Source organism: Ranitomeya imitator, unplaced genomic scaffold (genome assembly GCF_032444005.1).
Source record: "Ranitomeya imitator isolate aRanImi1 unplaced genomic scaffold, aRanImi1.pri SCAFFOLD_252, whole genome shotgun sequence".
Taxonomy (NCBI): domain Eukaryota; kingdom Metazoa; phylum Chordata; class Amphibia; order Anura; family Dendrobatidae; genus Ranitomeya; species Ranitomeya imitator.
The window spans coordinates 18,179-42,041 of NW_027193687.1; the positions used below are offsets into that span (position 1 = coordinate 18,179).

The 23,863-nt window shown below is 40.5% G+C and overlaps 42 non-coding genes across 42 annotated transcripts; 14 read left to right on the plus strand and 28 right to left on the minus strand.

The window, feature by feature from the left end:
- Positions 1-809: 809 nt before the first annotated feature.
- Positions 810-881, minus strand: TRNAE-UUC (transfer RNA glutamic acid (anticodon UUC)). Its single transcript has one exon. It is a non-coding gene; the product is annotated as a tRNA-Glu (tRNA).
- An 88-nt stretch (positions 882-969) lies between these two features.
- On the plus strand, positions 970-1,042 carry TRNAM-CAU (transfer RNA methionine (anticodon CAU)). The gene has a single exon. It is a non-coding gene; the product is annotated as a tRNA-Met (tRNA).
- A 322-nt stretch (positions 1,043-1,364) lies between these two features.
- On the minus strand, positions 1,365-1,436 carry TRNAE-CUC (transfer RNA glutamic acid (anticodon CUC)). The gene has a single exon. It is a non-coding gene; the product is annotated as a tRNA-Glu (tRNA).
- Positions 1,437-2,517: 1,081 nt separating this feature from the next.
- Positions 2,518-2,589, minus strand: TRNAE-UUC (transfer RNA glutamic acid (anticodon UUC)). The gene has a single exon. It is a non-coding gene; the product is annotated as a tRNA-Glu (tRNA).
- Positions 2,590-2,677: 88 nt separating this feature from the next.
- On the plus strand, positions 2,678-2,750 carry TRNAM-CAU (transfer RNA methionine (anticodon CAU)). Its single transcript has one exon. It is a non-coding gene; the product is annotated as a tRNA-Met (tRNA).
- A 322-nt stretch (positions 2,751-3,072) lies between these two features.
- TRNAE-CUC (transfer RNA glutamic acid (anticodon CUC)) lies at positions 3,073-3,144 on the minus strand. The gene has a single exon. It is a non-coding gene; the product is annotated as a tRNA-Glu (tRNA).
- A 1,076-nt stretch (positions 3,145-4,220) lies between these two features.
- TRNAE-UUC (transfer RNA glutamic acid (anticodon UUC)) lies at positions 4,221-4,292 on the minus strand. The gene has a single exon. It is a non-coding gene; the product is annotated as a tRNA-Glu (tRNA).
- An 88-nt stretch (positions 4,293-4,380) lies between these two features.
- On the plus strand, positions 4,381-4,453 carry TRNAM-CAU (transfer RNA methionine (anticodon CAU)). Its single transcript has one exon. It is a non-coding gene; the product is annotated as a tRNA-Met (tRNA).
- Positions 4,454-4,775: 322 nt separating this feature from the next.
- TRNAE-CUC (transfer RNA glutamic acid (anticodon CUC)) lies at positions 4,776-4,847 on the minus strand. The gene has a single exon. It is a non-coding gene; the product is annotated as a tRNA-Glu (tRNA).
- A 1,081-nt stretch (positions 4,848-5,928) lies between these two features.
- On the minus strand, positions 5,929-6,000 carry TRNAE-UUC (transfer RNA glutamic acid (anticodon UUC)). The gene has a single exon. It is a non-coding gene; the product is annotated as a tRNA-Glu (tRNA).
- An 88-nt stretch (positions 6,001-6,088) lies between these two features.
- Positions 6,089-6,161, plus strand: TRNAM-CAU (transfer RNA methionine (anticodon CAU)). The gene has a single exon. It is a non-coding gene; the product is annotated as a tRNA-Met (tRNA).
- Positions 6,162-6,483: 322 nt separating this feature from the next.
- TRNAE-CUC (transfer RNA glutamic acid (anticodon CUC)) lies at positions 6,484-6,555 on the minus strand. Its single transcript has one exon. It is a non-coding gene; the product is annotated as a tRNA-Glu (tRNA).
- A 1,065-nt stretch (positions 6,556-7,620) lies between these two features.
- On the minus strand, positions 7,621-7,692 carry TRNAE-UUC (transfer RNA glutamic acid (anticodon UUC)). The gene has a single exon. It is a non-coding gene; the product is annotated as a tRNA-Glu (tRNA).
- Positions 7,693-7,780: 88 nt separating this feature from the next.
- Positions 7,781-7,853, plus strand: TRNAM-CAU (transfer RNA methionine (anticodon CAU)). The gene has a single exon. It is a non-coding gene; the product is annotated as a tRNA-Met (tRNA).
- Positions 7,854-8,175: 322 nt separating this feature from the next.
- Positions 8,176-8,247, minus strand: TRNAE-CUC (transfer RNA glutamic acid (anticodon CUC)). Its single transcript has one exon. It is a non-coding gene; the product is annotated as a tRNA-Glu (tRNA).
- A 1,081-nt stretch (positions 8,248-9,328) lies between these two features.
- Positions 9,329-9,400, minus strand: TRNAE-UUC (transfer RNA glutamic acid (anticodon UUC)). Its single transcript has one exon. It is a non-coding gene; the product is annotated as a tRNA-Glu (tRNA).
- An 88-nt stretch (positions 9,401-9,488) lies between these two features.
- On the plus strand, positions 9,489-9,561 carry TRNAM-CAU (transfer RNA methionine (anticodon CAU)). The gene has a single exon. It is a non-coding gene; the product is annotated as a tRNA-Met (tRNA).
- Positions 9,562-9,883: 322 nt separating this feature from the next.
- Positions 9,884-9,955, minus strand: TRNAE-CUC (transfer RNA glutamic acid (anticodon CUC)). The gene has a single exon. It is a non-coding gene; the product is annotated as a tRNA-Glu (tRNA).
- Positions 9,956-11,032: 1,077 nt separating this feature from the next.
- On the minus strand, positions 11,033-11,104 carry TRNAE-UUC (transfer RNA glutamic acid (anticodon UUC)). Its single transcript has one exon. It is a non-coding gene; the product is annotated as a tRNA-Glu (tRNA).
- An 88-nt stretch (positions 11,105-11,192) lies between these two features.
- On the plus strand, positions 11,193-11,265 carry TRNAM-CAU (transfer RNA methionine (anticodon CAU)). Its single transcript has one exon. It is a non-coding gene; the product is annotated as a tRNA-Met (tRNA).
- A 322-nt stretch (positions 11,266-11,587) lies between these two features.
- Positions 11,588-11,659, minus strand: TRNAE-CUC (transfer RNA glutamic acid (anticodon CUC)). Its single transcript has one exon. It is a non-coding gene; the product is annotated as a tRNA-Glu (tRNA).
- A 1,077-nt stretch (positions 11,660-12,736) lies between these two features.
- On the minus strand, positions 12,737-12,808 carry TRNAE-UUC (transfer RNA glutamic acid (anticodon UUC)). The gene has a single exon. It is a non-coding gene; the product is annotated as a tRNA-Glu (tRNA).
- Positions 12,809-12,896: 88 nt separating this feature from the next.
- On the plus strand, positions 12,897-12,969 carry TRNAM-CAU (transfer RNA methionine (anticodon CAU)). Its single transcript has one exon. It is a non-coding gene; the product is annotated as a tRNA-Met (tRNA).
- Positions 12,970-13,291: 322 nt separating this feature from the next.
- Positions 13,292-13,363, minus strand: TRNAE-CUC (transfer RNA glutamic acid (anticodon CUC)). The gene has a single exon. It is a non-coding gene; the product is annotated as a tRNA-Glu (tRNA).
- A 1,077-nt stretch (positions 13,364-14,440) lies between these two features.
- Positions 14,441-14,512, minus strand: TRNAE-UUC (transfer RNA glutamic acid (anticodon UUC)). Its single transcript has one exon. It is a non-coding gene; the product is annotated as a tRNA-Glu (tRNA).
- Positions 14,513-14,600: 88 nt separating this feature from the next.
- On the plus strand, positions 14,601-14,673 carry TRNAM-CAU (transfer RNA methionine (anticodon CAU)). Its single transcript has one exon. It is a non-coding gene; the product is annotated as a tRNA-Met (tRNA).
- A 322-nt stretch (positions 14,674-14,995) lies between these two features.
- TRNAE-CUC (transfer RNA glutamic acid (anticodon CUC)) lies at positions 14,996-15,067 on the minus strand. The gene has a single exon. It is a non-coding gene; the product is annotated as a tRNA-Glu (tRNA).
- Positions 15,068-16,147: 1,080 nt separating this feature from the next.
- Positions 16,148-16,219, minus strand: TRNAE-UUC (transfer RNA glutamic acid (anticodon UUC)). Its single transcript has one exon. It is a non-coding gene; the product is annotated as a tRNA-Glu (tRNA).
- An 88-nt stretch (positions 16,220-16,307) lies between these two features.
- On the plus strand, positions 16,308-16,380 carry TRNAM-CAU (transfer RNA methionine (anticodon CAU)). Its single transcript has one exon. It is a non-coding gene; the product is annotated as a tRNA-Met (tRNA).
- A 322-nt stretch (positions 16,381-16,702) lies between these two features.
- On the minus strand, positions 16,703-16,774 carry TRNAE-CUC (transfer RNA glutamic acid (anticodon CUC)). The gene has a single exon. It is a non-coding gene; the product is annotated as a tRNA-Glu (tRNA).
- Positions 16,775-17,850: 1,076 nt separating this feature from the next.
- On the minus strand, positions 17,851-17,922 carry TRNAE-UUC (transfer RNA glutamic acid (anticodon UUC)). Its single transcript has one exon. It is a non-coding gene; the product is annotated as a tRNA-Glu (tRNA).
- An 88-nt stretch (positions 17,923-18,010) lies between these two features.
- On the plus strand, positions 18,011-18,083 carry TRNAM-CAU (transfer RNA methionine (anticodon CAU)). Its single transcript has one exon. It is a non-coding gene; the product is annotated as a tRNA-Met (tRNA).
- Positions 18,084-18,405: 322 nt separating this feature from the next.
- On the minus strand, positions 18,406-18,477 carry TRNAE-CUC (transfer RNA glutamic acid (anticodon CUC)). Its single transcript has one exon. It is a non-coding gene; the product is annotated as a tRNA-Glu (tRNA).
- Positions 18,478-19,542: 1,065 nt separating this feature from the next.
- Positions 19,543-19,614, minus strand: TRNAE-UUC (transfer RNA glutamic acid (anticodon UUC)). The gene has a single exon. It is a non-coding gene; the product is annotated as a tRNA-Glu (tRNA).
- An 88-nt stretch (positions 19,615-19,702) lies between these two features.
- TRNAM-CAU (transfer RNA methionine (anticodon CAU)) lies at positions 19,703-19,775 on the plus strand. Its single transcript has one exon. It is a non-coding gene; the product is annotated as a tRNA-Met (tRNA).
- A 322-nt stretch (positions 19,776-20,097) lies between these two features.
- On the minus strand, positions 20,098-20,169 carry TRNAE-CUC (transfer RNA glutamic acid (anticodon CUC)). Its single transcript has one exon. It is a non-coding gene; the product is annotated as a tRNA-Glu (tRNA).
- Positions 20,170-21,242: 1,073 nt separating this feature from the next.
- Positions 21,243-21,314, minus strand: TRNAE-UUC (transfer RNA glutamic acid (anticodon UUC)). Its single transcript has one exon. It is a non-coding gene; the product is annotated as a tRNA-Glu (tRNA).
- Positions 21,315-21,402: 88 nt separating this feature from the next.
- Positions 21,403-21,475, plus strand: TRNAM-CAU (transfer RNA methionine (anticodon CAU)). Its single transcript has one exon. It is a non-coding gene; the product is annotated as a tRNA-Met (tRNA).
- Positions 21,476-21,797: 322 nt separating this feature from the next.
- TRNAE-CUC (transfer RNA glutamic acid (anticodon CUC)) lies at positions 21,798-21,869 on the minus strand. Its single transcript has one exon. It is a non-coding gene; the product is annotated as a tRNA-Glu (tRNA).
- Positions 21,870-22,934: 1,065 nt separating this feature from the next.
- TRNAE-UUC (transfer RNA glutamic acid (anticodon UUC)) lies at positions 22,935-23,006 on the minus strand. Its single transcript has one exon. It is a non-coding gene; the product is annotated as a tRNA-Glu (tRNA).
- Positions 23,007-23,094: 88 nt separating this feature from the next.
- TRNAM-CAU (transfer RNA methionine (anticodon CAU)) lies at positions 23,095-23,167 on the plus strand. The gene has a single exon. It is a non-coding gene; the product is annotated as a tRNA-Met (tRNA).
- A 322-nt stretch (positions 23,168-23,489) lies between these two features.
- TRNAE-CUC (transfer RNA glutamic acid (anticodon CUC)) lies at positions 23,490-23,561 on the minus strand. The gene has a single exon. It is a non-coding gene; the product is annotated as a tRNA-Glu (tRNA).
- Between the last annotated feature and the right edge of the window lie 302 nt (positions 23,562-23,863).

The following is a 23,863-nucleotide window of genomic DNA, read 5'->3' on the forward strand; positions in this document are numbered from 1 at the left end:
AAAGAGGAGAGCTCTAATAACAGACAGGGAAAAAAGGGTTGCTGAGTCCCTTAAAACCTAGGAGTTACAAGTGAGAAATAAGAATGGTTTGAGCGTTGACCTCAAATGGTATGTGGTGCAAATAAATAACCCAAAACTCTGGTGGTTGACATTTTTGCTGCATAGAGCAGTTCCAACCTAAACTGATTCCATCTACAAGGTTTGTGGCAGTTTTTGAATGTGCGTACATATGCCAAAGGAGGTCACTCCCATAGCAGGAATTGAACCAGTCAACCAGCGATGCTAGGTCCTTTTCCGCATGGGGCAAGCTTTACACTAACCAACAAGACAGGTTTAAAAAAAAAAAAAAAAAAGAAGTTTTTTGCTTTGATTAAATAAATTTTACATTACTAAAGCTAAAACTTTCCACATGAACACCATAATTAGCATATCAGTTGGCAATCTGAAGAATATGAGTTTATTCCTCACATGTGGTACTACTCCCTCCTTTTCTCAGGAGACTGTGTTACCAACTCAGAACTTTCCCATTAATTTCTGAAATGTTTCCGATTGGAAATGAAGTAGGAGCCCTAATGACAGACAGAACACATGGATTGTTGGGCCCCTAACACTTTGGAGTAAAAAGGTGTAGTTGAGAATGAGTTAAGCTATGAAACAAAATTAAATCTTGTGCAAAAGGTCAGAATGAATGAAAAATACCCTGGTGTTCAGCATTTTTGACTGCAAAGTGCAAATTCTATCTGAAGTACTTTTATTTGCAAAACACATTTCAGTCTTTGAATGTTGGCAGTAGTACAGAAAAAAGTGAATTCCCATACCGGGAGTCGAACCCGGGCCGCCTGGGTGAAAACCAGGAATCCTAACCGCTAGACCATATGGGAATAGATACCTTCAAGCTCGTTGACAATATGAAAAAAATAAGTTTCGTGCCTTGCACAAGAAGTGTCTGCAGATTAGCTTGTGTGTCTTGCCTCGTTAGCGCAGTAGGTAGCGCGTCAGTCTCATAATCTGAAGGTCGTGAGTTCGATCCTCACACGGGGCAGCATATTCCTCTTTTCTTAAGAGATATTGTCCCCAATTTAGAACTTTCCCTTTCAGTTCTAAAATGATTCTGATAATGAAGAAATTGTGAGCCCAAATGACAGACAGTACAAATGGGTTGTTGAGTCTCTTAACACCTTTGGTGTAAAAAGAGGTAGTTGGGAATGATTTGAGCTATGAAACCAAATTCAGTCTTGCGCCAAAAGTCGCAATGAATGGACAAAAAGCTGGTGCTCAGCATTTTTGACGGTTAAGTCAAAATTGTACCTGAGATACGTTTGACTGAAAATAACGCATCAGTAGTTAGTACAGAAAAGGGTACTTTCCCATACCGGGAGTCGAACCCGGGCCGCCTGGGTGAGAACCAGGAATCCTAACCGCTAGACCATATGGGAAATGATGCATAGCGGTATCAGTGACAATGTAAAAAAAAGAAGTTTACTACTTGACACAAGAAACTTCTGCAGTTCAATTTGCGCAACTTGCCTCCTTAACACAGTAGGAAGCAAATCCGTCTCATAAGCTAAAGGTTGAACTTTTGATGCTCAGAAGAGGCACTGGCCCCTTGTTTTTTCAATCAATTCTGTCTCCATCTTTGCTAGAGAGCCACCGATTTTTCCCATTCAGTACCAAAACATAACCGATTGCAGCAAAGAGGAGAGCTCTAATAACAGACAGGGAAAAAAGGGTTGCTGAGTCCCTTAAAACCTAGGAGTTACAAGTGAGAAATAAGAATGGTTTGAGCGTTGACCTCAAATGGTATGTGGTGCAAATAAATAACCCAAAACTCTGGTGGTTGACATTTTTGCTGCATAGAGCAGTTCCAACCTAAACTGATTCCATCTACAAGGTTTGTGGCAGTTTTTGAATGTGCGTACATATGCCAAAGGAGGTCACTCCCATAGCAGGAATTGAACCAGTCAACCAGCGATGCTAGGTCCTTTTCCGCATGGGGCAAGCTTTACACTAACCAACAAGACAGGTTTAAAAAAAAAAAAAAAAAAAAAAAAAAAAAAAAAAGAAGTTTTTTGCTTTGATTAAATCAATTTTACATTACTAAAGCTAAAACTTTCCACATGAACACCATAATTAGCATATCAGTTGGCAATCTGAAGAATATGAGTTTATTCCTCACATGTGGTACTACTCCCTCCTTTTCTCAGGAGACTGTGTTACCAACTCAGAACTTTCCCATTAATTTCTGAAATGTTTCCGATTGGAAATGAAGTAGGAGCCCTAATGACAGACAGAACACATGGATTGTTGGGCCCCTAACACTTTGGAGTAAAAAGGTGTAGTTGAGAATGAGTTAAGCTATGAAACAAAATTAAATCTTGTGCAAAAGGTCAGAATGAATGAAAAATACCCTGGTGTTCAGCATTTTTGACTGCAAAGTGCAAATTCTATCTGAAGTACTTTTATTTGCAAAACACATTTCAGTCTTTGAATGTTGGCAGTAGTACAGAAAAAAGTGAATTCCCATACCGGGAGTCGAACCCGGGCCGCCTGGGTGAAAACCAGGAATCCTAACCGCTAGACCATATGGGAATAGATACCTTCAAGCTCGTTGACAATATGAAAAAAATAAGTTTCGTGCCTTGCACAAGAAGTGTCTGCAGATTAGCTTGTGTGTCTTGCCTCGTTAGCGCAGTAGGTAGCGCGTCAGTCTCATAATCTGAAGGTCGTGAGTTCGATCCTCACACGGGGCAGCATATTCCTCTTTTCTTAAGAGATATTGTCCCCAATTTAGAACTTTCCCTTTCAGTTCTAAAACGATTCTGATAATTAAGGAATTGTGAGCCCAAATGACAGACAGTACAAATGGGTTGTTGAGTCTCTTAACACCTTTGGTGTAAAAAGAGGTAGTTGGGAATGATTTGAGCTATGAAACCAAACTCAGTCTTGCGCCAAAAGTCGCAATGAATGGACAAAAAGCTGGTGCTCAGCATTTTTGACGGTTAAGTCCAAATTGTACCTGAGATACGTTTGACTGAAAATAACGCATCAGTAGTTAGTACAGAAAAGGGTACTTTCCCATACCGGGAGTCGAACCCGGGCCGCCTGGGTGAGAACCAGGAATCCTAACCGCTAGACCATATGGGAAATGATGCATAGCGGTATCAGTGACAATGTAAAAAAAAGAAGTTTACTACTTGACACAAGAAACTTCTGCAGTTCAATTTGCGCAACTTGCCTCCTTAACACAGTAGGAAGCAAATCCGTCTCATAAGCTAAAGGTTGAACTTTTGATGCTCAGAAGAGGCACTGGCCCCTTGTTTTTTCAATCAATTCTGTCTCCATCTTTGCTAGAGAGCCACCGATTTTTCCCATTCAGTACCAAAACATAACCGATTGCAGCAAAGAGGAGAGCTCTAATAACAGACAGGGAAAAAAGGGTTGCTGAGTCCCTTAAAACCTAGGAGTTACAAGTGAGAAATAAGAATGGTTTGAGCGTTGACCTCAAATGGTATGTGGTGCAAATAAATAACCCAAAACTCTGGTGGTTGACATTTTTGCTGCATAGAGCAGTTCCAACCTAAACTGATTCCATCTACAAGGTTTGTGGCAGTTTTTGAATGTGCGTACATATGCCAAAGGAGGTCACTCCCATAGCAGGAATTGAACCAGTCAACCAGCGATGCTAGGTCCTTTTCCGCATGGGGCAAGCTTTACACTAACCAACAAGACAGGTTTAAAAAAAAAAAAAAAAAAAAAAAAAAAAAGAAGTTTTTTGCTTTGATTAAATAAATTTTACATTACTAAAGCTAAAACTTTCCACATGAACACCATAATTAGCATATCAGTTGGCAATCTGAAGAATATGAGTTTATTCCTCACATGTGGTACTACTCCCTCCTTTTCTCAGGAGACTGTGTTACCAACTCAGAACTTTCCCATTAATTTCTGAAATGTTTCCGATTGGAAATGAAGTAGGAGCCCTAATGACAGACAGAACACATGGATTGTTGGGCCCCTAACACTTTGGAGTAAAAAGGTGTAGTTGAGAATGAGTTAAGCTATGAAACAAAATTAAATCTTGTGCAAAAGGTCAGAATGAATGAAAAATACCCTGGTGTTCAGCATTTTTGACTGCAAAGTGCAAATTCTATCTGAAGTACTTTTATTTGCAAAACACATTTCAGTCTTTGAATGTTGGCAGTAGTACAGAAAAAAGTGAATTCCCATACCGGGAGTCGAACCCGGGCCGCCTGGGTGAAAACCAGGAATCCTAACCGCTAGACCATATGGGAATAGATACCTTCAAGCTCGTTGACAATATGAAAAAAATAAGTTTCGTGCCTTGCACAAGAAGTGTCTGCAGATTAGCTTGTGTGTCTTGCCTCGTTAGCGCAGTAGGTAGCGCGTCAGTCTCATAATCTGAAGGTCGTGAGTTCGATCCTCACACGGGGCAGCATATTCCTCTTTTCTTAAGAGATATTGTCCCCAATTTAGAACTTTCCCTTTCAGTTCTAAAATGATTCTGATAATGAAGAAATTGTGAGCCCAAATGACAGACAGTACAAATGGGTTGTTGAGTCTCTTAACACCTTTGGTGTAAAAAGAGGTAGTTGGGAATGATTTGAGCTATGAAACCAAACTCAGTCTTGCGCCAAAAGTCGCAATGAATGGACAAAAAGCTGGTGCTCAGCATTTTTGACGGTTAAGTCCAAATTGTACCTGAGATACGTTTGACTGAAAATAACGCATCAGTAGTTAGTACAGAAAAGGGTACTTTCCCATACCGGGAGTCGAACCCGGGCCGCCTGGGTGAGAACCAGGAATCCTAACCGCTAGACCATATGGGAAATGATGCATAGCGGTATCAGTGACAATGTAAAAAAAAGAAGTTTACTACTTGACACAAGAAACTTCTGCAGTTCAATTTGCGCAACTTGCCTCCTTAACACAGTAGGAAGCAAATCCGTCTCATAAGCTAAAGGTTGAACTTTTGATGCTCAGAAGAGGCACTGGCCCCTTGTTTTTTCAATCAATTCTGTCTCCATCTTTGCTAGAGAGCCACCGATTTTTCCCATTCAGTACCAAAACATAACCGATTGCAGCAAAGAGGAGAGCTCTAATAACAGACAGGGAAAAAAGGGTTGCTGAGTCCCTTAAAACCTAGGAGTTACAAGTGAGAAATAAGAATGGTTTGAGCGTTGACCTCAAATGGTATGTGGTGCAAATAAATAACCCAAAACTCTGGTGGTTGACATTTTTGCTGCATAGAGCAGTTCCAACCTAAACTGATTCCATCTACAAGGTTTGTGGCAGTTTTTGAATGTGCGTACATATGCCAAAGGAGGTCACTCCCATAGCAGGAATTGAACCAGTCAACCAGCGATGCTAGGTCCTTTTCCGCATGGGGCAAGCTTTACACTAACCAACAAGACAGGTTTAAAAAAAAAAAAAAAAAAAAAAAAAAAAAAAAAAGAAGTTTTTTGCTTTGATTAAATCAATTTTACATTACTAAAGCTAAAACTTTCCACATGAACACCATAATTAGCATATCAGTTGGCAATCTGAAGAATATGAGTTTATTCCTCACATGTGGTACTACTCCCTCCTTTTCTCAGGAGACTGTGTTACCAACTCAGAACTTTCCCATTAATTTCTGAAATGTTTCCGATTGGAAATGAAGTAGGAGCCCTAATGACAGACAGAACACATGGATTGTTGGGCCCCTAACACTTTGGAGTAAAAAGGTGTAGTTGAGAATGAGTTAAGCTATGAAACAAAATTAAATCTTGTGCAAAAGGTCAGAATGAATGAAAAATACCCTGGTGTTCAGCATTTTTGACTGCAAAGTGCAAATTCTATCTGAAGTACTTTTATTTGCAAAACACATTTCAGTCTTTGAATGTTGGCAGTAGTACAGAAAAAAGTGAATTCCCATACCGGGAGTCGAACCCGGGCCGCCTGGGTGAAAACCAGGAATCCTAACCGCTAGACCATATGGGAATAGATACCTTCAAGCTCGTTGACAATATGAAAAAAATAAGTTTCGTGCCTTGCACAAGAAGTGTCTGCAGATTAGCTTGTGTGTCTTGCCTCGTTAGCGCAGTAGGTAGCGCGTCAGTCTCATAATCTGAAGGTCGTGAGTTCGATCCTCACACGGGGCAGCATATTCCTCTTTTCTTAAGAGATATTGTCCCCAATTTAGAACTTTCCCTTTCAGTTCTAAAACGATTCTGATAATTAAGGAATTGTGAGCCCAAATGACAGACAGTACAAATGGGTTGTTGAGTCTCTTAACACCTTTGGTGTAAAAAGAGGTAGTTGGGAATGATTTGAGCTATGAAACCAAACTCAGTCTTGCGCCAAAAGTCGCAATGAATGGACAAAAAGCTGGTGCTCAGCATTTTTGACGGTTAAGTCCAAATTGTACCTGAGATACGTTTGACTGAAAATAACGCATCAGTAGTTAGTACAGAAAAGGGTACTTTCCCATACCGGGAGTCGAACCCGGGCCGCCTGGGTGAGAACCAGGAATCCTAACCGCTAGACCATATGGGAAATGATGCATAGCGGTATCAGTGACAATGTAAAAAAAAGAAGTTTACTACTTGACACAAGAAACTTCTGCAGTTCAATTTGCGCAACTTGCCTCCTTAACACAGTAGGAAGCAAATCCGTCTCATAAGCTAAAGGTTGAACTTTTGATGCTCAGAAGAGGCACTGGCCCCTTGTTTTTTCAATCAATTCTGTCTCCATCTTTGCTAGAGAGCCACCGATTTTTCCCATTCAGTACCAAAACATAACCGATTGCAGCAAAGAGGAGAGCTCTAATAACAGACAGGGAAAAAAGGGTTGCTGAGTCCCTTAAAACCTAGGAGTTACAAGTGAGAAATAAGAATGGTTTGAGCGTTGACCTCAAATGGTATGTGGTGCAAATAAATAACCCAAAACTCTGGTGGTTGACATTTTTGCTGCATAGAGCAGTTCCAACCTAAACTGATTCCATCTACAAGGTTTGTGGCAGTTTTTGAATGTGCGTACATATGCCAAAGGAGGTCACTCCCATAGCAGGAATTGAACCAGTCAACCAGCGATGCTAGGTCCTTTTCCGCATGGGGCAAGCTTTACACTAACCAACAAGACAGGTTTAAAAAAAAAAAAAAAAAAGAAGTTTTTTGCTTTGATTAAATAAATTTTACATTACTAAAGCTAAAACTTTCCACATGAACACCATAATTAGCATATCAGTTGGCAATCTGAAGAATATGAGTTTATTCCTCACATGTGGTACTACTCCCTCCTTTTCTCAGGAGACTGTGTTACCAACTCAGAACTTTCCCATTAATTTCTGAAATGTTTCCGATTGGAAATGAAGTAGGAGCCCTAATGACAGACAGAACACATGGATTGTTGGGCCCCTAACACTTTGGAGTAAAAAGGTGTAGTTGAGAATGAGTTAAGCTATGAAACAAAATTAAATCTTGTGCAAAAGGTCAGAATGAATGAAAAATACCCTGGTGTTCAGCATTTTTGACTGCAAAGTGCAAATTCTATCTGAAGTACTTTTATTTGCAAAACACATTTCAGTCTTTGAATGTTGGCAGTAGTACAGAAAAAAGTGAATTCCCATACCGGGAGTCGAACCCGGGCCGCCTGGGTGAAAACCAGGAATCCTAACCGCTAGACCATATGGGAATAGATACCTTCAAGCTCGTTGACAATATGAAAAAAATAAGTTTCGTGCCTTGCACAAGAAGTGTCTGCAGATTAGCTTGTGTGTCTTGCCTCGTTAGCGCAGTAGGTAGCGCGTCAGTCTCATAATCTGAAGGTCGTGAGTTCGATCCTCACACGGGGCAGCATATTCCTCTTTTCTTAAGAGATATTGTCCCCAATTTAGAACTTTCCCTTTCAGTTCTAAAATGATTCTGATAATGAAGAAATTGTGAGCCCAAATGACAGACAGTACAAATGGGTTGTTGAGTCTCTTAACACCTTTGGTGTAAAAAGAGGTAGTTGGGAATGATTTGAGCTATGAAACCAAATTCAGTCTTGCGCCAAAAGTCGCAATGAATGGACAAAAAGCTGGTGCTCAGCATTTTTGACGGTTAAGTCCAAATTGTACCTGAGATACGTTTGACTGAAAATAACGCATCAGTAGTTAGTACAGAAAAGGGTACTTTCCCATACCGGGAGTCGAACCCGGGCCGCCTGGGTGAGAACCAGGAATCCTAACCGCTAGACCATATGGGAAATGATGCATAGCGGTATCAGTGACAATGTAAAAAAAAGAAGTTTACTACTTGACACAAGAAACTTCTGCAGTTCAATTTGCGCAACTTGCCTCCTTAACACAGTAGGAAGCAAATCCGTCTCATAAGCTAAAGGTTGAACTTTTGATGCTCAGAAGAGGCACTGGCCCCTTGTTTTTTCAATCAATTCTGTCTCCATCTTTGCTAGAGAGCCACCGATTTTTCCCATTCAGTACCAAAACATAACCGATTGCAGCAAAGAGGAGAGCTCTAATAACAGACAGGGAAAAAAGGGTTGCTGAGTCCCTTAAAACCTAGGAGTTACAAGTGAGAAATAAGAATGGTTTGAGCGTTGACCTCAAATGGTATGTGGTGCAAATAAATAACCCAAAACTCTGGTGGTTGACATTTTTGCTGCATAGAGCAGTTCCAACCTAAACTGATTCCATCTACAAGGTTTGTGGCAGTTTTTGAATGTGCGTACATATGCCAAAGGAGGTCACTCCCATAGCAGGAATTGAACCAGTCAACCAGCGATGCTAGGTCCTTTTCCGCATGGGGCAAGCTTTACACTAACCAACAAGACAGGTTTAAAAAAAAAAAAAAAAAAAAAAAAAAAAAAAAAAGAAGTTTTTTGCTTTGATTAAATCAATTTTACATTACTAAAGCTAAAACTTTCCACATGAACACCATAATTAGCATATCAGTTGGCAATCTGAAGAATATGAGTTTATTCCTCACATGTGGTACTACTCCCTCCTTTTCTCAGGAGACTGTGTTACCAACTCAGAACTTTCCCATTAATTTCTGAAATGTTTCCGATTGGAAATGAAGTAGGAGCCCTAATGACAGACAGAACACATGGATTGTTGGGCCCCTAACACTTTGGAGTAAAAAGGTGTAGTTGAGAATGAGTTAAGCTATGAAACAAAATTAAATCTTGTGCAAAAGGTCAGAATGAATGAAAAATACCCTGGTGTTCAGCATTTTTGACTGCAAAGTGCAAATTCTATCTGAAGTACTTTTATTTGCAAAACACATTTCAGTCTTTGAATGTTGGCAGTAGTACAGAAAAAAGTGAATTCCCATACCGGGAGTCGAACCCGGGCCGCCTGGGTGAAAACCAGGAATCCTAACCGCTAGACCATATGGGAATAGATACCTTCAAGCTCGTTGACAATATGAAAAAAATAAGTTTCGTGCCTTGCACAAGAAGTGTCTGCAGATTAGCTTGTGTGTCTTGCCTCGTTAGCGCAGTAGGTAGCGCGTCAGTCTCATAATCTGAAGGTCGTGAGTTCGATCCTCACACGGGGCAGCATATTCCTCTTTTCTTAAGAGATATTGTCCCCAATTTAGAACTTTCCCTTTCAGTTCTAAAACGATTCTGATAATTAAGGAATTGTGAGCCCAAATGACAGACAGTACAAATGGGTTGTTGAGTCTCTTAACACCTTTGGTGTAAAAAGAGGTAGTTGGGAATGATTTGAGCTATGAAACCAAACTCAGTCTTGCGCCAAAAGTCGCAATGAATGGACAAAAAGCTGGTGCTCAGCATTTTTGACGGTTAAGTCCAAATTGTACCTGAGATACGTTTGACTGAAAATAACGCATCAGTAGTTAGTACAGAAAAGGGTACTTTCCCATACCGGGAGTCGAACCCGGGCCGCCTGGGTGAGAACCAGGAATCCTAACCGCTAGACCATATGGGAAATGATGCATAGCGGTATCAGTGACAATGTAAAAAAAAGAAGTTTACTACTTGACACAAGAAACTTCTGCAGTTCAATTTGCGCAACTTGCCTCCTTAACACAGTAGGAAGCAAATCCGTCTCATAAGCTAAAGGTTGAACTTTTGATGCTCAGAAGAGGCACTGGCCCCTTGTTTTTTCAATCAATTCTGTCTCCATCTTTGCTAGAGAGCCACCGATTTTTCCCATTCAGTACCAAAACATAACCGATTGCAGCAAAGAGGAGAGCTCTAATAACAGACAGGGAAAAAAGGGTTGCTGAGTCCCTTAAAACCTAGGAGTTACAAGTGAGAAATAAGAATGGTTTGAGCGTTGACCTCAAATGGTATGTGGTGCAAATAAATAACCCAAAACTCTGGTGGTTGACATTTTTGCTGCATAGAGCAGTTCCAACCTAAACTGATTCCATCTACAAGGTTTGTGGCAGTTTTTGAATGTGCGTACATATGCCAAAGGAGGTCACTCCCATAGCAGGAATTGAACCAGTCAACCAGCGATGCTAGGTCCTTTTCCGCATGGGGCAAGCTTTACACTAACCAACAAGACAGGTTTAAAAAAAAAAAAAAAAAAAAAAAAAAAAAAGAAGTTTTTTGCTTTGATTAAATAAATTTTACATTACTAAAGCTAAAACTTTCCACATGAACACCATAATTAGCATATCAGTTGGCAATCTGAAGAATATGAGTTTATTCCTCACATGTGGTACTACTCCCTCCTTTTCTCAGGAGACTGTGTTACCAACTCAGAACTTTCCCATTAATTTCTGAAATGTTTCCGATTGGAAATGAAGTAGGAGCCCTAATGACAGACAGAACACATGGATTGTTGGGCCCCTAACACTTTGGAGTAAAAAGGTGTAGTTGAGAATGAGTTAAGCTATGAAACAAAATTAAATCTTGTGCAAAAGGTCAGAATGAATGAAAAATACCCTGGTGTTCAGCATTTTTGACTGCAAAGTGCAAATTCTATCTGAAGTACTTTTATTTGCAAAACACATTTCAGTCTTTGAATGTTGGCAGTAGTACAGAAAAAAGTGAATTCCCATACCGGGAGTCGAACCCGGGCCGCCTGGGTGAAAACCAGGAATCCTAACCGCTAGACCATATGGGAATAGATACCTTCAAGCTCGTTGACAATATGAAAAAAATAAGTTTCGTGCCTTGCACAAGAAGTGTCTGCAGATTAGCTTGTGTGTCTTGCCTCGTTAGCGCAGTAGGTAGCGCGTCAGTCTCATAATCTGAAGGTCGTGAGTTCGATCCTCACACGGGGCAGCATATTCCTCTTTTCTTAAGAGATATTGTCCCCAATTTAGAACTTTCCCTTTCAGTTCTAAAATGATTCTGATAATGAAGAAATTGTGAGCCCAAATGACAGACAGTACAAATGGGTTGTTGAGTCTCTTAACACCTTTGGTGTAAAAAGAGGTAGTTGGGAATGATTTGAGCTATGAAACCAAACTCAGTCTTGCGCCAAAAGTCGCAATGAATGGACAAAAAGCTGGTGCTCAGCATTTTTGACGGTTAAGTCCAAATTGTACCTGAGATACGTTTGACTGAAAATAACGCATCAGTAGTTAGTACAGAAAAGGGTACTTTCCCATACCGGGAGTCGAACCCGGGCCGCCTGGGTGAGAACCAGGAATCCTAACCGCTAGACCATATGGGAAATGATGCATAGCGGTATCAGTGACAATGTAAAAAAAAGAAGTTTACTACTTGACACAAGAAACTTCTGCAGTTCAATTTGCGCAACTTGCCTCCTTAACACAGTAGGAAGCAAATCCGTCTCATAAGCTAAAGGTTGAACTTTTGATGCTCAGAAGAGGCACTGGCCCCTTGTTTTTTCAATCAATTCTGTCTCCATCTTTGCTAGAGAGCCACCGATTTTTCCCATTCAGTACCAAAACATAACCGATTGCAGCAAAGAGGAGAGCTCTAATAACAGACAGGGAAAAAAGGGTTGCTGAGTCCCTTAAAACCTAGGAGTTACAAGTGAGAAATAAGAATGGTTTGAGCGTTGACCTCAAATGGTATGTGGTGCAAATAAATAACCCAAAACTCTGGTGGTTGACATTTTTGCTGCATAGAGCAGTTCCAACCTAAACTGATTCCATCTACAAGGTTTGTGGCAGTTTTTGAATGTGCGTACATATGCCAAAGGAGGTCACTCCCATAGCAGGAATTGAACCAGTCAACCAGCGATGCTAGGTCCTTTTCCGCATGGGGCAAGCTTTACACTAACCAACAAGACAGGTTTAAAAAAAAAAAAAAAAAAAAAAAAAAAAAAGAAGTTTTTTGCTTTGATTAAATAAATTTTACATTACTAAAGCTAAAACTTTCCACATGAACACCATAATTAGCATATCAGTTGGCAATCTGAAGAATATGAGTTTATTCCTCACATGTGGTACTACTCCCTCCTTTTCTCAGGAGACTGTGTTACCAACTCAGAACTTTCCCATTAATTTCTGAAATGTTTCCGATTGGAAATGAAGTAGGAGCCCTAATGACAGACAGAACACATGGATTGTTGGGCCCCTAACACTTTGGAGTAAAAAGGTGTAGTTGAGAATGAGTTAAGCTATGAAACAAAATTAAATCTTGTGCAAAAGGTCAGAATGAATGAAAAATACCCTGGTGTTCAGCATTTTTGACTGCAAAGTGCAAATTCTATCTGAAGTACTTTTATTTGCAAAACACATTTCAGTCTTTGAATGTTGGCAGTAGTACAGAAAAAAGTGAATTCCCATACCGGGAGTCGAACCCGGGCCGCCTGGGTGAAAACCAGGAATCCTAACCGCTAGACCATATGGGAATAGATACCTTCAAGCTCGTTGACAATATGAAAAAAATAAGTTTCGTGCCTTGCACAAGAAGTGTCTGCAGATTAGCTTGTGTGTCTTGCCTCGTTAGCGCAGTAGGTAGCGCGTCAGTCTCATAATCTGAAGGTCGTGAGTTCGATCCTCACACGGGGCAGCATATTCCTCTTTTCTTAAGAGATATTGTCCCCAATTTAGAACTTTCCCTTTCAGTTCTAAAATGATTCTGATAATGAAGAAATTGTGAGCCCAAATGACAGACAGTACAAATGGGTTGTTGAGTCTCTTAACACCTTTGGTGTAAAAAGAGGTAGTTGGGAATGATTTGAGCTATGAAACCAAACTCAGTCTTGCGCCAAAAGTCGCAATGAATGGACAAAAAGCTGGTGCTCAGCATTTTTGACGGTTAAGTCCAAATTGTACCTGAGATACGTTTGACTGAAAATAACGCATCAGTAGTTAGTACAGAAAAGGGTACTTTCCCATACCGGGAGTCGAACCCGGGCCGCCTGGGTGAGAACCAGGAATCCTAACCGCTAGACCATATGGGAAATGATGCATAGCGGTATCAGTGACAATGTAAAAAAAAGAAGTTTACTACTTGACACAAGAAACTTCTGCAGTTCAATTTGCGCAACTTGCCTCCTTAACACAGTAGGAAGCAAATCCGTCTCATAAGCTAAAGGTTGAACTTTTGATGCTCAGAAGAGGCACTGGCCCCTTGTTTTTTCAATCAATTCTGTCTCCATCTTTGCTAGAGAGCCACCGATTTTTCCCATTCAGTACCAAAACATAACCGATTGCAGCAAAGAGGAGAGCTCTAATAACAGACAGGGAAAAAAGGGTTGCTGAGTCCCTTAAAACCTAGGAGTTACAAGTGAGAAATAAGAATGGTTTGAGCGTTGACCTCAAATGGTATGTGGTGCAAATAAATAACCCAAAACTCTGGTGGTTGACATTTTTGCTGCATAGAGCAGTTCCAACCTAAACTGATTCCATCTACAAGGTTTGTGGCAGTTTTTGAATGTGCGTACATATGCCAAAGGAGGTCACTCCCATAGCAGGAATTGAACCAGTCAACCAGCGATGCTAGGTCCTTTTCCGCATGGGGCAAGCTTTACACTAACCAACAAGACAGGTTTAAAAAAAAAAAAAAAAAAAAAAAAAAAAAAGAAGTTTTTTGCTTTGATTAAATAAATTTTACATTACTAAAGCTAAAACTTTCCACATGAACACCATAATTAGCATATCAGTTGGCAATCTGAAGAATATGAGTTTATTCCTCACATGTGGTACTACTCCCTCCTTTTCTCAGGAGACTGTGTTACCAACTCAGAACTTTCCCATTAATTTCTGAAATGTTTCCGATTGGAAATGAAGTAGGAGCCCTAATGACAGACAGAACACATGGATTGTTGGGCCCCTAACACTTTGGAGTAAAAAGGTGTAGTTGAGAATGAGTTAAGCTATGAAACAAAATTAAATCTTGTGCAAAAGGTCAGAATGAATGAAAAATACCCTGGTGTTCAGCATTTTTGACTGCAAAGTGCAAATTCTATCTGAAGTACTTTTATTTGCAAAACACATTTCAGTCTTTGAATGTTGGCAGTAGTACAGAAAAAAGTGAATTCCCATACCGGGAGTCGAACCCGGGCCGCCTGGGTGAAAACCAGGAATCCTAACCGCTAGACCATATGGGAATAGATACCTTCAAGCTCGTTGACAATATGAAAAAAATAAGTTTCGTGCCTTGCACAAGAAGTGTCTGCAGATTAGCTTGTGTGTCTTGCCTCGTTAGCGCAGTAGGTAGCGCGTCAGTCTCATAATCTGAAGGTCGTGAGTTCGATCCTCACACGGGGCAGCATATTCCTCTTTTCTTAAGAGATATTGTCCCCAATTTAGAACTTTCCCTTTCAGTTCTAAAACGATTCTGATAATTAAGGAATTGTGAGCCCAAATGACAGACAGTACAAATGGGTTGTTGAGTCTCTTAACACCTTTGGTGTAAAAAGAGGTAGTTGGGAATGATTTGAGCTATGAAACCAAACTCAGTCTTGCGCCAAAAGTCGCAATGAATGGACAAAAAGCTGGTGCTCAGCATTTTTGACGGTTAAGTCCAAATTGTACCTGAGATACGTTTGACTGAAAATAACGCATCAGTAGTTAGTACAGAAAAGGGTACTTTCCCATACCGGGAGTCGAACCCGGGCCGCCTGGGTGAGAACCAGGAATCCTAACCGCTAGACCATATGGGAAATGATGCATAGCGGTATCAGTGACAATGTAAAAAAAAGAAGTTTACTACTTGACACAAGAAACTTCTGCAGTTCAATTTGCGCAACTTGCCTCCTTAACACAGTAGGAAGCAAATCCGTCTCATAAGCTAAAGGTTGAACTTTTGATGCTCAGAAGAGGCACTGGCCCCTTGTTTTTTCAATCAATTCTGTCTCCATCTTTGCTAGAGAGCCACCGATTTTTCCCATTCAGTACCAAAACATAACCGATTGCAGCAAAGAGGAGAGCTCTAATAACAGACAGGGAAAAAAGGGTTGCTGAGTCCCTTAAAACCTAGGAGTTACAAGTGAGAAATAAGAATGGTTTGAGCGTTGACCTCAAATGGTATGTGGTGCAAATAAATAACCCAAAACTCTGGTGGTTGACATTTTTGCTGCATAGAGCAGTTCCAACCTAAACTGATTCCATCTACAAGGTTTGTGGCAGTTTTTGAATGTGCGTACATATGCCAAAGGAGGTCACTCCCATAGCAGGAATTGAACCAGTCAACCAGCGATGCTAGGTCCTTTTCCGCATGGGGCAAGCTTTACACTAACCAACAAGACAGGTTTAAAAAAAAAAAAAAAAAAAAAAAAAAAAAAAAAGAAGTTTTTTGCTTTGATTAAATCAATTTTACATTACTAAAGCTAAAACTTTCCACATGAACACCATAATTAGCATATCAGTTGGCAATCTGAAGAATATGAGTTTATTCCTCACATGTGGTACTACTCCCTCCTTTTCTCAGGAGACTGTGTTACCAACTCAGAACTTTCCCATTAATTTCTGAAATGTTTCCGATTGGAAATGAAGTAGGAGCCCTAATGACAGACAGAACACATGGATTGTTGGGCCCCTAACACTTTGGAGTAAAAAGGTGTAGTTGAGAATGAGTTAAGCTATGAAACAAAATTAAATCTTGTGCAAAAGGTCAGAATGAATGAAAAATACCCTGGTGTTCAGCATTTTTGACTGCAAAGTGCAAATTCTATCTGAAGTACTTTTATTTGCAAAACACATTTCAGTCTTTGAATGTTGGCAGTAGTACAGAAAAAAGTGAATTCCCATACCGGGAGTCGAACCCGGGCCGCCTGGGTGAAAACCAGGAATCCTAACCGCTAGACCATATGGGAATAGATACCTTCAAGCTCGTTGACAATATGAAAAAAATAAGTTTCGTGCCTTGCACAAGAAGTGTCTGCAGATTAGCTTGTGTGTCTTGCCTCGTTAGCGCAGTAGGTAGCGCGTCAGTCTCATAATCTGAAGGTCGTGAGTTCGATCCTCACACGGGGCAGCATATTCCTCTTTTCTTAAGAGATATTGTCCCCAATTTAGAACTTTCCCTTTCAGTTCTAAAATGATTCTGATAATGAAGAAATTGTGAGCCCAAATGACAGACAGTACAAATGGGTTGTTGAGTCTCTTAACACCTTTGGTGTAAAAAGAGGTAGTTGGGAATGATTTGAGCTATGAAACCAAACTCAGTCTTGCGCCAAAAGTCGCAATGAATGGACAAAAAGCTGGTGCTCAGCATTTTTGACGGTTAAGTCCAAATTGTACCTGAGATACGTTTGACTGAAAATAACGCATCAGTAGTTAGTACAGAAAAGGGTACTTTCCCATACCGGGAGTCGAACCCGGGCCGCCTGGGTGAGAACCAGGAATCCTAACCGCTAGACCATATGGGAAATGATGCATAGCGGTATCAGTGACAATGTAAAAAAAAGAAGTTTACTACTTGACACAAGAAACTTCTGCAGTTCAATTTGCGCAACTTGCCTCGTTAACACAGTAGGAAGCAAATCCGTCTCATAAGCTAAAGGTTGAACTTTTGATGCTCAGAAGAGGCACTGGCCCCTTGTTTTTTCAATCAATTCTGTCTCCATCTTTGCTAGAGAGCCACCGATTTTTCCCATTCAGTACCAAAACATAACCGATTGCAGCAAAGAGGAGAGCTCTAATAACAGACAGGGAAAAAAGGGTTGCTGAGTCCCTTAAAACCTAGGAGTTACAAGTGAGAAATAAGAATGGTTTGAGCGTTGACCTCAAATGGTATGTGGTGCAAATAAATAACCCAAAACTCTGGTGGTTGACATTTTTGCTGCATAGAGCAGTTCCAACCTAAACTGATTCCATCTACAAGGTTTGTGGCAGTTTTTGAATGTGCGTACATATGCCAAAGGAGGTCACTCCCATAGCAGGAATTGAACCAGTCAACCAGCGATGCTAGGTCCTTTTCCGCATGGGGCAAGCTTTACACTAACCAACAAGACAGGTTTAAAAAAAAAAAAAAAAAAAAAAAAAAAAAGAAGTTTTTTGCTTTGATTAAATAAATTTTACATTACTAAAGCTAAAACTTTCCACATGAACACCATAATTAGCATATCAGTTGGCAATCTGAAGAATATGAGTTTATTCCTCACATGTGGTACTACTCCCTCCTTTTCTCAGGAGACTGTGTTACCAACTCAGAACTTTCCCATTAATTTCTGAAATGTTTCCGATTGGAAATGAAGTAGGAGCCCTAATGACAGACAGAACACATGGATTGTTGGGCCCCTAACACTTTGGAGTAAAAAGGTGTAGTTGAGAATGAGTTAAGCTATGAAACAAAATTAAATCTTGTGCAAAAGGTCAGAATGAATGAAAAATACCCTGGTGTTCAGCATTTTTGACTGCAAAGTGCAAATTCTATCTGAAGTACTTTTATTTGCAAAACACATTTCAGTCTTTGAATGTTGGCAGTAGTACAGAAAAAAGTGAATTCCCATACCGGGAGTCGAACCCGGGCCGCCTGGGTGAAAACCAGGAATCCTAACCGCTAGACCATATGGGAATAGATACCTTCAAGCTCGTTGACAATATGAAAAAAATAAGTTTCGTGCCTTGCACAAGAAGTGTCTGCAGATTAGCTTGTGTGTCTTGCCTCGTTAGCGCAGTAGGTAGCGCGTCAGTCTCATAATCTGAAGGTCGTGAGTTCGATCCTCACACGGGGCAGCATATTCCTCTTTTCTTAAGAGATATTGTCCCCAATTTAGAACTTTCCCTTTCAGTTCTAAAACGATTCTGATAATTAAGGAATTGTGAGCCCAAATGACAGACAGTACAAATGGGTTGTTGAGTCTCTTAACACCTTTGGTGTAAAAAGAGGTAGTTGGGAATGATTTGAGCTATGAAACCAAACTCAGTCTTGCGCCAAAAGTCGCAATGAATGGACAAAAAGCTGGTGCTCAGCATTTTTGACGGTTAAGTCCAAATTGTACCTGAGATACGTTTGACTGAAAATAACGCATCAGTAGTTAGTACAGAAAAGGGTACTTTCCCATACCGGGAGTCGAACCCGGGCCGCCTGGGTGAGAACCAGGAATCCTAACCGCTAGACCATATGGGAAATGATGCATAGCGGTATCAGTGACAATGTAAAAAAAAGAAGTTTACTACTTGACACAAGAAACTTCTGCAGTTCAATTTGCGCAACTTGCCTCCTTAACACAGTAGGAAGCAAATCCGTCTCATAAGCTAAAGGTTGAACTTTTGATGCTCAGAAGAGGCACTGGCCCCTTGTTTTTTCAATCAATTCTGTCTCCATCTTTGCTAGAGAGCCACCGATTTTTCCCATTCAGTACCAAAACATAACCGATTGCAGCAAAGAGGAGAGCTCTAATAACAGACAGGGAAAAAAGGGTTGCTGAGTCCCTTAAAACCTAGGAGTTACAAGTGAGAAATAAGAATGGTTTGAGCGTTGACCTCAAATGGTATGTGGTGCAAATAAATAACCCAAAACTCTGGTGGTTGACATTTTTGCTGCATAGAGCAGTTCCAACCTAAACTGATTCCATCTACAAGGTTTGTGGCAGTTTTTGAATGTGCGTACATATGCCAAAGGAGGTCACTCCCATAGCAGGAATTGAACCAGTCAACCAGCGATGCTAGGTCCTTTTCCGCATGGGGCAAGCTTTACACTAACCAACAAGACAGGTTTAAAAAAAAAAAAAAAAAAGAAGTTTTTTGCTTTGATTAAATAAATTTTACATTACTAAAGCTAAAACTTTCCACATGAACACCATAATTAGCATATCAGTTGGCAATCTGAAGAATATGAGTTTATTCCTCACATGTGGTACTACTCCCTCCTTTTCTCAGGAGACTGTGTTACCAACTCAGAACTTTCCCATTAATTTCTGAAATGTTTCCGATTGGAAATGAAGTAGGAGCCCTAATGACAGACAGAACACATGGATTGTTGGGCCCCTAACACTTTGGAGTAAAAAGGTGTAGTTGAGAATGAGTTAAGCTATGAAACAAAATTAAATCTTGTGCAAAAGGTCAGAATGAATGAAAAATACCCTGGTGTTCAGCATTTTTGACTGCAAAGTGCAAATTCTATCTGAAGTACTTTTATTTGCAAAACACATTTCAGTCTTTGAATGTTGGCAGTAGTACAGAAAAAAGTGAATTCCCATACCGGGAGTCGAACCCGGGCCGCCTGGGTGAAAACCAGGAATCCTAACCGCTAGACCATATGGGAATAGATACCTTCAAGCTCGTTGACAATATGAAAAAAATAAGTTTCGTGCCTTGCACAAGAAGTGTCTGCAGATTAGCTTGTGTGTCTTGCCTCGTTAGCGCAGTAGGTAGCGCGTCAGTCTCATAATCTGAAGGTCGTGAGTTCGATCCTCACACGGGGCAGCATATTCCTCTTTTCTTAAGAGATATTGTCCCCAATTTAGAACTTTCCCTTTCAGTTCTAAAACGATTCTGATAATTAAGGAATTGTGAGCCCAAATGACAGACAGTACAAATGGGTTGTTGAGTCTCTTAACACCTTTGGTGTAAAAAGAGGTAGTTGGGAATGATTTGAGCTATGAAACCAAACTCAGTCTTGCGCCAAAAGTCGCAATGAATGGACAAAAAGCTGGTGCTCAGCATTTTTGACGGTTAAGTCCAAATTGTACCTGAGATACGTTTGACTGAAAATAACGCATCAGTAGTTAGTACAGAAAAGGGTACTTTCCCATACCGGGAGTCGAACCCGGGCCGCCTGGGTGAGAACCAGGAATCCTAACCGCTAGACCATATGGGAAATGATGCATAGCGGTATCAGTGACAATGTAAAAAAAAGAAGTTTACTACTTGACACAAGAAACTTCTGCAGTTCAATTTGCGCAACTTGCCTCGTTAACACAGTAGGAAGCAAATCCGTCTCATAAGCTAAAGGTTGAACTTTTGATGCTCAGAAGAGGCACTGGCCCCTTGTTTTTTCAATCAATTCTGTCTCCATCTTTGCTAGAGAGCCACCGATTTTTCCCATTCAGTACCAAAACATAACCGATTGCAGCAAAGAGGAGAGCTCTAATAACAGACAGGGAAAAAAGGGTTGCTGAGTCCCTTAAAACCTAGGAGTTACAAGTGAGAAATAAGAATGGTTTGAGCGTTGACCTCAAATGGTATGTGGTGCAAATAAATAACCCAAAACTCTGGTGGTTGACATTTTTGCTGCATAGAGCAGTTCCAACCTAAACTGATTCCATCTACAAGGTTTGTGGCAGTTTTTGAATGTGCGTACATATGCCAAAGGAGGTCACTCCCATAGCAGGAATTGAACCAGTCAACCAGCGATGCTAGGTCCTTTTCCGCATGGGGCAAGCTTTACACTAACCAACAAGACAGGTTTAAAAAAAAAAAAAAAAAAAAAAAAAAGAAGTTTTTTGCTTTGATTAAATCAATTTTACATTACTAAAGCTAAAACTTTCCACATGAACACCATAATTAGCATATCAGTTGGCAATCTGAAGAATATGAGTTTATTCCTCACATGTGGTACTACTCCCTCCTTTTCTCAGGAGACTGTGTTACCAACTCAGAACTTTCCCATTAATTTCTGAAATGTTTCCGATTGGAAATGAAGTAGGAGCCCTAATGACAGACAGAACACATGGATTGTTGGGCCCCTAACACTTTGGAGTAAAAAGGTGTAGTTGAGAATGAGTTAAGCTATGAAACAAAATTAAATCTTGTGCAAAAGGTCAGAATGAATGAAAAATACCCTGGTGTTCAGCATTTTTGACTGCAAAGTGCAAATTCTATCTGAAGTACTTTTATTTGCAAAACACATTTCAGTCTTTGAATGTTGGCAGTAGTACAGAAAAAAGTGAATTCCCATACCGGGAGTCGAACCCGGGCCGCCTGGGTGAAAACCAGGAATCCTAACCGCTAGACCATATGGGAATAGATACCTTCAAGCTCGTTGACAATATGAAAAAAATAAGTTTCGTGCCTTGCACAAGAAGTGTCTGCAGATTAGCTTGTGTGTCTTGCCTCGTTAGCGCAGTAGGTAGCGCGTCAGTCTCATAATCTGAAGGTCGTGAGTTCGATCCTCACACGGGGCAGCATATTCCTCTTTTCTTAAGAGATATTGTCCCCAATTTAGAACTTTCCCTTTCAGTTCTAAAACGATTCTGATAATTAAGGAATTGTGAGCCCAAATGACAGACAGTACAAATGGGTTGTTGAGTCTCTTAACACCTTTGGTGTAAAAAGAGGTAGTTGGGAATGATTTGAGCTATGAAACCAAACTCAGTCTTGCGCCAAAAGTCGCAATGAATGGACAAAAAGCTGGTGCTCAGCATTTTTGACGGTTAAGTCCAAATTGTACCTGAGATACGTTTGACTGAAAATAACGCATCAGTAGTTAGTACAGAAAAGGGTACTTTCCCATACCGGGAGTCGAACCCGGGCCGCCTGGGTGAGAACCAGGAATCCTAACCGCTAGACCATATGGGAAATGATGCATAGCGGTATCAGTGACAATGTAAAAAAAAGAAGTTTACTACTTGACACAAGAAACTTCTGCAGTTCAATTTGCGCAACTTGCCTCCTTAACACAGTAGGAAGCAAATCCGTCTCATAAGCTAAAGGTTGAACTTTTGATGCTCAGAAGAGGCACTGGCCCCTTGTTTTTTCAATCAATTCTGTCTCCATCTTTGCTAGAGAGCCACCGATTTTTCCCATTCAGTACCAAAACATAACCGATTGCAGCAAAGAGGAGAGCTCTAATAACAGACAGGGAAAAAAGGGTTGCTGAGTCCCTTAAAACCTAGGAGTTACAAGTGAGAAATAAGAATGGTTTGAGCGTTGACCTCAAATGGTATGTGGTGCAAATAAATAACCCAAAACTCTGGTGGTTGACATTTTTGCTGCATAGAGCAGTTCCAACCTAAACTGATTCCATCTACAAGGTTTGTGGCAGTTTTTGAATGTGCGTACATATGCCAAAGGAGGTCACTCCCATAGCAGGAATTGAACCAGTCAACCAGCGATGCTAGGTCCTTTTCCGCATGGGGCAAGCTTTACACTAACCAACAAGACAGGTTTAAAAAAAAAAAAAAAAAAGAAGTTTTTTGCTTTGATTAAATAAATTTTACATTACTAAAGCTAAAACTTTCCACATGAACACCATAATTAGCATATCAGTTGGCAATCTGAAGAATATGAGTTTATTCCTCACATGTGGTACTACTCCCTCCTTTTCTCAGGAGACTGTGTTACCAACTCAGAACTTTCCCATTAATTTCTGAAATGTTTCCGATTGGAAATGAAGTAGGAGCCCTAATGACAGACAGAACACATGGATTGTTGGGCCCCTAACACTTTGGAGTAAAAAGGTGTAGTTGAGAATGAGTTAAGCTATGAAACAAAATTAAATCTTGTGCAAAAGGTCAGAATGAATGAAAAATACCCTGGTGTTCAGCATTTTTGACTGCAAAGTGCAAATTCTATCTGAAGTACTTTTATTTGCAAAACACATTTCAGTCTTTGAATGTTGGCAGTAGTACAGAAAAAAGTGAATTCCCATACCGGGAGTCGAACCCGGGCCGCCTGGGTGAAAACCAGGAATCCTAACCGCTAGACCATATGGGAATAGATACCTTCAAGCTCGTTGACAATATGAAAAAAATAAGTTTCGTGCCTTGCACAAGAAGTGTCTGCAGATTAGCTTGTGTGTCTTGCCTCGTTAGCGCAGTAGGTAGCGCGTCAGTCTCATAATCTGAAGGTCGTGAGTTCGATCCTCACACGGGGCAGCATATTCCTCTTTTCTTAAGAGATATTGTCCCCAATTTAGAACTTTCCCTTTCAGTTCTAAAACGATTCTGATAATTAAGGAATTGTGAGCCCAAATGACAGACAGTACAAATGGGTTGTTGAGTCTCTTAACACCTTTGGTGTAAAAAGAGGTAGTTGGGAATGATTTGAGCTATGAAACCAAACTCAGTCTTGCGCCAAAAGTCGCAATGAATGGACAAAAAGCTGGTGCTCAGCATTTTTGACGGTTAAGTCCAAATTGTACCTGAGATACGTTTGACTGAAAATAACGCATCAGTAGTTAGTACAGAAAAGGGTACTTTCCCATACCGGGAGTCGAACCCGGGCCGCCTGGGTGAGAACCAGGAATCCTAACCGCTAGACCATATGGGAAATGATGCATAGCGGTATCAGTGACAATGTAAAAAAAAGAAGTTTACTACTTGACACAAGAAACTTCTGCAGTTCAATTTGCGCAACTTGCCTCCTTAACACAGTAGGAAGCAAATCCGTCTCATAAGCTAAAGGTTGAACTTTTGATGCTCAGAAGAGGCACTGGCCCCTTGTTTTTTCAATCAATTCTGTCTCCATCTTTGCTAGAGAGCCACCGATTTTTCCCATTCAGTACCAAAACATAACCGATTGCAGCAAAGAGGAGAGCTCTAATAACAGACAGGGAAAAAAGGGTTGCTGAG